This window comes from Chrysochloris asiatica, unplaced genomic scaffold (genome assembly GCF_000296735.1).
Source record: "Chrysochloris asiatica unplaced genomic scaffold, ChrAsi1.0 scaffold00036, whole genome shotgun sequence".
Classification (NCBI taxonomy): domain Eukaryota; kingdom Metazoa; phylum Chordata; class Mammalia; order Afrosoricida; family Chrysochloridae; genus Chrysochloris; species Chrysochloris asiatica.
The window spans coordinates 4,877,563-4,884,176 of NW_006408554.1; positions in this window are offsets into that span (position 1 = coordinate 4,877,563).

Consider the following 6,614-nt stretch of genomic DNA (forward strand, 5'->3'; position numbering starts at 1 on the left):
ATATATACACACATATCAGGTAAGGAAATATATTAACTTGTTTAAGATTTGGAAGTAGTCTCCATCCGGAAAGAAGGTTAAGTTTATTTGAGCACTCCATCACTTACTTATGAAATTACCCCCTTATCTGTGAATGCCTGCAAACATTAAAAGGTTTATTCGGCAAATGCTATATGCTAGGGAATGTTGGTGTGGTGCTGTAGGATAAGAACTGGTTGGCTAACCACAAGGTCAGTGATTCAAACTCATCAGCCGTTCCTCAGAAACCCTATACCAGGTTGATATGAGTCAGAACCAACTTGGCTGCTAACGGCAACATCAACAGTTTGAACAACATATGCTATACAATTTGAACACTAGTAACTATGTTCCTAATTCACAGACTGGTTGGTGGGTGGATAGTATAAGGAGGATAAAGACAAGTATTAACATTTTCTTTATATTGATTAATTTCCAAATAGTTAAAGTTTGATATTATTAAGTGACTAATTATAACAAAAGAAGTTCTCTTGTTTGAAAAAGCTCCACAAAGTAAGATTTCCCTTATGTATTGTTTGTCTTTATTTTTACCACAGATCTAAAACAAGCAAACAAGTGTTGACTGTTAATTGTGAGATGGGGGAGAGAGAGAGAGAGTAAATAAGGTCCTTATACTGTGGTGAAGATGACTAGCTGTTCAATCAAGGACTTCGTTTACCAACACTCCTTGCACCTAGGTCTGACTTGTAACTAACTCCTGATCATTTGACGATGGACAAAGGGGATGTGCACCCCAAACATCTTCATTCTCATCTTCCTTAATGGAGATCATCCCACAGAGCTATTTTGGGAACCACATGTGGAAGATGGTGGAGTCACACTACTGAAGAATTGTGGATCCCTGAATCAGATGGGGTAGACACAACTTGGACTTTGATGTAAAAGGCAATTCATTTTATTAAGCCATTGAAATTTTAGAGTTTATCTCTTGATAGCATTGTGTTACCTTCAAAATTTCACAGTCATTATCACACTTTAGTTAGATAACAAAGAGAAGGTAAAGGCTTGATACAAGAGCCATCTTACCACTCTGGCAACATCTACATGAAATCTATAACTTCACTCTGAGCCTCTTAACTATTTTGGCAATGAGCTAAAATCCTTCTACATTCATGGGAGGTTGGAGTTTAAATTTCATATAGATTATTAGTATAATATTGGCTCAATTATGAGGTTGCTCAGAGAGTTACAGACTTATAAGTTCTGTCATGATAGAACCATGGTCATTTTCCAATATGTTAACAATGACACAGATTCTCACATATAAAACATACAAACTCATCTCTAATTAAAATGAGCTATGAATAGTTCAAATTTAAAGGCACTCATATTTGTTTTTTAAGCTCTAGATGTGATTATTGCAGATAGAAACTTCTATATAGAATATATCTTATTTACTACAGATAGAGACTTCTATATAGAACATCTCTTATTTACTGTCTGACTTATGTTGGATGGGCTCTTGTTTTTTTTTTTTTTTTTGTTCTAGTCCTGAGCTGTGCAAATATCTAACACACTCAGCTACTAACTGGAAGGCTGTAAATTCAAGTCCACTCAGAAGTGCCTTGGAAGAAAGACCTGGTGATCTTCTTTTTAAAAATCAGCTATTGAAAAACTCAATGAAATACAATTCTCCTCAGCACACAGATGCTGAGTCAGTGTGCTTTGTAGCAATCTCTGACATTAAACCATCTATTTTACAAAATGCAAACTTGACACAAACACATAATTTTATGATGCATTTCTCTCCAAATTGTCTACACTACCAACTAGGAACGATGCTTGCAAATGCATCACAACTATTATAAATACTCTTATGCGAGGCCACTCTCCACCACCCACTCTGTGTATAGCTGGAAAAGCCATAAACAGTCCTTGGACTCTGCAATGTGATCTTTCAATCCACACTAGCTGACGACAGCGTTCTGCCTGATTGGAGCATAATGTCTTAGAGGAAATTTCAGAGCCAGTCTTGGACAAACTCTGCTGTTGGTGACATCTGCCTTATTACCAATAAAAATGATGTATTGTGTAACAGCGAATTACTCAGCAAACAATTCCCAGAGATCACCTTTGCTACAGAGTGTGAAACAGAACTACTCCCTTTCCTGAATGTCAGGATTTTACAGAGGAGAAATGACCTGCCGACAGTTACTCAACAGGAAATGTCCCTCCTCAAACAGATATATGATGTTTAACTTTACACACTCATTACCCATGCAAAAAATAAAATAAAACCATCAGCTGAGTTAGTGTAGAATTTAGCTGAATATATGTGTTCACTAGAGCAAAACAAACCCATGTGCAAACACCAAAGATGGCTTCAAAAGCAGCCAAACTCAACAATTGTGAGTCTTAAATAAATATTATGACTACAACAGGTTTGAAATGTCCTAATGAAGAAGAATATGAGGTTAGGAAGTTCCTAAACTAACTGGAGTGTCCCACTGCCCAAACGTTGTTAGAATAAAGAGCAAGCAGCCCAATCGCCTTTAAAATGTTTTCTTTATTTTTTGTTCTATTGATTTAGGTGGTGTGAGGAATCATTTCTAATACGTTAAACCTGGGCAGATTTTACTAATTGTAAAAAAGGCTCACATTGAAGCAACTAGATAGATAGATCCCAGTTTAAATAGCTGAAATAAAAACTTCAAAAAACCAAAACTACCCACTGCCATGGAGTTGATTCTGACTAACAGGGAAGGACTCACTAATTCCTATGTGAAGAGCAATGGCAGCTCAGGTGTAGAATTCTTGCCTTCCACACAGGAGACCCGGATTTGATTCTTTGCAACGTTCCTCAATGTCAGCCACCACTCGTCTGTCAGTGGAGGTTTACATGTTGCTATGATAATGTCCAGATTTCAGAGTTTCTAGACTGAGACGTATTAGGAAGAAAGACCTGTGGATCTTCTGAAAATCAGTCATTGAAAATCCAATAAATCACAAGTCTGATTCTTTGTGCCTGGGTACCCCATGAGATGAGGTTGATTTGACAGCAGCGCTGTAGGATAAGCACTGGACTAGTTAGCCACTCGTTGGAAATCCTACACAGGTTTGCTATGAGTCAGAACCGACTTGACAGCACTTAACAACAACGACAGCAACAACAGTCTCTATCGCAACAAAAATTTGGAGGCTGCTCATCAAATGAAGGCATGAGTGACTTCCTTTACTGTATACTGCCTCTAGCGTCAGAGAGAGGTATAAAATGATGCAGTTTATCAATGTTCACCTAAAGTCCTTCTTAGTCTAATGAATCTAGAGAGTAGCATGTTCTTTTTCAAACTTTGTAATGCATTCTTGTGAATCTGTGGCATAAAATCTTCATAACCTAACGGGAAACTGGCCCTTTAATTTTTAACACACTTCCCCAATTAAGCGTTGTAGGCTCCAGACTTTAACAGCTGTCTGCAGCTGCTGAAAAGTGATTTATCATTGTCAGAGTTCGTGACCAAAACATTAAAAGAATTTTTTTTTTTTTTTTTTAATGTTTGGCAGACTAACTTTCATCTACAGTCATTCATCCTTTTTAATGCTTTCGTATTCTCAGTTGCAACAAAAAAATGAAAGAAAAATATTTTACTGAATAATTTAAAATTTTGTTTTCCTCAAACTAATGATTTGTAAAACTCTTTTGTGTAAAAGATATTTCTTTGAAAAGTTTTGCTTTATGGAAAAAAATATGCTGTTTTCTTAAAAGCCTTTTGATGAAAATCTGATTTTATTCATGCATGAGAAATTATTTTAAATTCTAAAATGTTCAAGGAAATCCAAAACCATTTCCTTGTTTTTGAAATAATGAAGGAAGTTTTTTTTTTTTAAGTGTTGAAAAAGACTTCCATATCAAACATTTAATGTTTTCATAGTAGCATATTTTGCTTTTAAAAGAAGCTTTTTTTTTTTTTTTTTTTTAATCTCAAATACTACAAGAGGGAGAAACAGAAGGATCTAGTGCCCCAGGCTCATCTTCTATGGATTGCTCGTCCACTGACCTTAGAGAAACTCACTTGAATGGATAACTTCTTTTCACTTCTTACTTTCTACTTCTCATTCCTATAATCATTTGCCTAAACTTATTTGAGGTCCTAGACTAAATGGGCCTCAAATTAGTCACCCATCTGTCAGTTTATAGTATTGCAGTGACTTGTATGTTGTTATGCTGCTGGAGGCTATGCTATTAGTATTTCAAATACCAGCAATGTCACCCATGTTAGACAGGTTTCAGAAGAAAGTTCAGACTAAGCCTAGGAAGAAAAGTCTGGTGATCTACTTCGAAACAGTCAGTGAAAACCCTATGGTACACAGAATGTTGTCCAAGAAAATACTTTCAAAGCGACATCAGGAGATTTCGATTGCTGGAGAAGGACTTCATGTTTGGAAAAGTGGAAATGGAACAACAAAATTATTTCAACTAACTCAGGCATCCCAACAATCATGAAGACGGTGCAGAAATAAGTCACTTTTTTTTCTGTTAGACCTAGGGACAGCATGAGTCAGAGCTGGCTCAATGGCAACTAGAAACAACAAAGGCTAATTTGCTTAGCTATTCAACTATTTCTTCAATGTTTACTGTGTGCCAGGCTTTCTGGTGACTCAGAAGCAGAAATGGGTCACATGATAACAGACACACCCCTGCCCTCAAAAACTCACAGCCCACAAAGCAATCATTACGTGGGCACTTTATACACCAAACCGACAATTCAAACCTCACATTGAAGACTCAACATAGACATCTGTTACAAAATCGTTTTATAGTTTATTTTCTCAAGATTCTTTAACATGAAATTTAAAATTTTTACTCTGGAATGGATCGTAACACTTAATCTGAAATTCCTCTACATCCATTCCAAATTTAGTATAGAGTTTAGATTTTTAATATGTCCTTAAATAAATCCCCCCTCATCTGTATCCCATTTCTGTCATGGCCTATAGGAAATAAAATCCAGGAATCTTCAAGCCTTTAAATCATAGCAATAAAAGAGCAGTGAAGGGACTGGCTAGATTTAATCAAAATGCTGAGCTCCTTACCTAGGCTCCTTACCTGGGCTCCTTACCTGGGATCCCCTGGCAAGTCCCTCTACCCCAATGAATTGGAGCCAAATGCGTAGACACACATGAGTTAGAACTCTCAGTAACAAATGAAGCAGAAAAAGGAAGTCAAACTTGAATAAAGAGGCTTTTGAAACTCCCCACTGAACGATAGGCAAGGTGGGGAAACAGAAGGAAAATCAAGAGTATGTTTGTAACCACTTACTGCTTTGCTGAAAAATATGAACTAACACAATTGAATAGGAGTACTCCTCCCTCACAACTTGTTTTGTTGTTGTTGTTAAGTACTGGCTAGTTGGTTCTAACCCATAGCGACCCTGTATAGGGTTTCTGAGGAGCAGCTGGTGAGCTTGAACCACCGAACTTGCAGTTTGAATCAACTTTGCAGTCCAGTGCATTAAGCCACAACACCACACCAGGACTCCAAAGGTAACTCTTCCAGCTAGTAGGTTTTCTGAGGAGTAAAATGTAAAAGAGAAAGCAGTGATCATAGATGTTTTTGTTTCTTCTCCTTCCAAAGGATGCCTGTCTCTGTCTGCTCACTTCCCTGAAGAAATGGCAGTTGGCCTTTGCAATGATTTGGCCATAGATCTGTCTTCCTAAAGATAATAATTTTCTTAGGCAACTTCCTGTTCTAAAGACACTCTCTGCATGTTGGTGGCCTGCATATACAAGACAGGCAGTACCACTGAATGTTAAGACTGCAGTCTCTAGATTGACCATAATGTGGAAACTCCTGGGGAGAAATAAGGAGCATCAACAGTTAAAACGTAACTGGTGGCTCCGTGAAAGAATTCTCATCTTCAATGCAGCACACTCGGATTCAATTCCTGGCAAATACACCTCACATGCATCTACCACCCATCTGTCAATCAAAGCTTGTATTTTGCTTTGATGCTGAGCCTGCTTCATTGGCACTTCCAGACTAAAATATATTAGGTAGAAAGATATGGTGATCTACTTTGAAAATCAGCTAAACACACATACACACACACACACACACACAAAAAAAAACCCCTATAAATCACAATAATCTGATCTACAACTGGTTCCATTGCACACAGGGTCACACTGATTCAAAGCTGACACATGGGCAGCTAACAACAACAAAAGGAATGCCCATTTTAATTATTTTTCCCCGTTCCAAAGGTATTGTGTAAGAGAAGCAAACAATCTGGGGAAATGAAATAAAACACAGGAGCTAGAATCAGAACCCAAGATTAATAACGGCATCACACTATACCCATTGACTCTGTAGGCAAAAATGAAATCACTTGGTCATTTCCTTTCTCATAAAGAGATTCAGATGCCTAGGAAATCCTATTCATTGTTTATTATTACCATTGTCTTACACTCCACTAGCCTGCTAGGGATTGATGTCAGGGTCAATCAGGCTGGGAGGAAAAGGAAACTTTTCATAAATTTTCCTGGTGAGTTCTCATTATTTTAAAAAGTTCAGCAAAGATTTCCAGCATAAAGAAAGACCCATGATGGTAGGAAGCATTACAAGATTATCCTAAGCA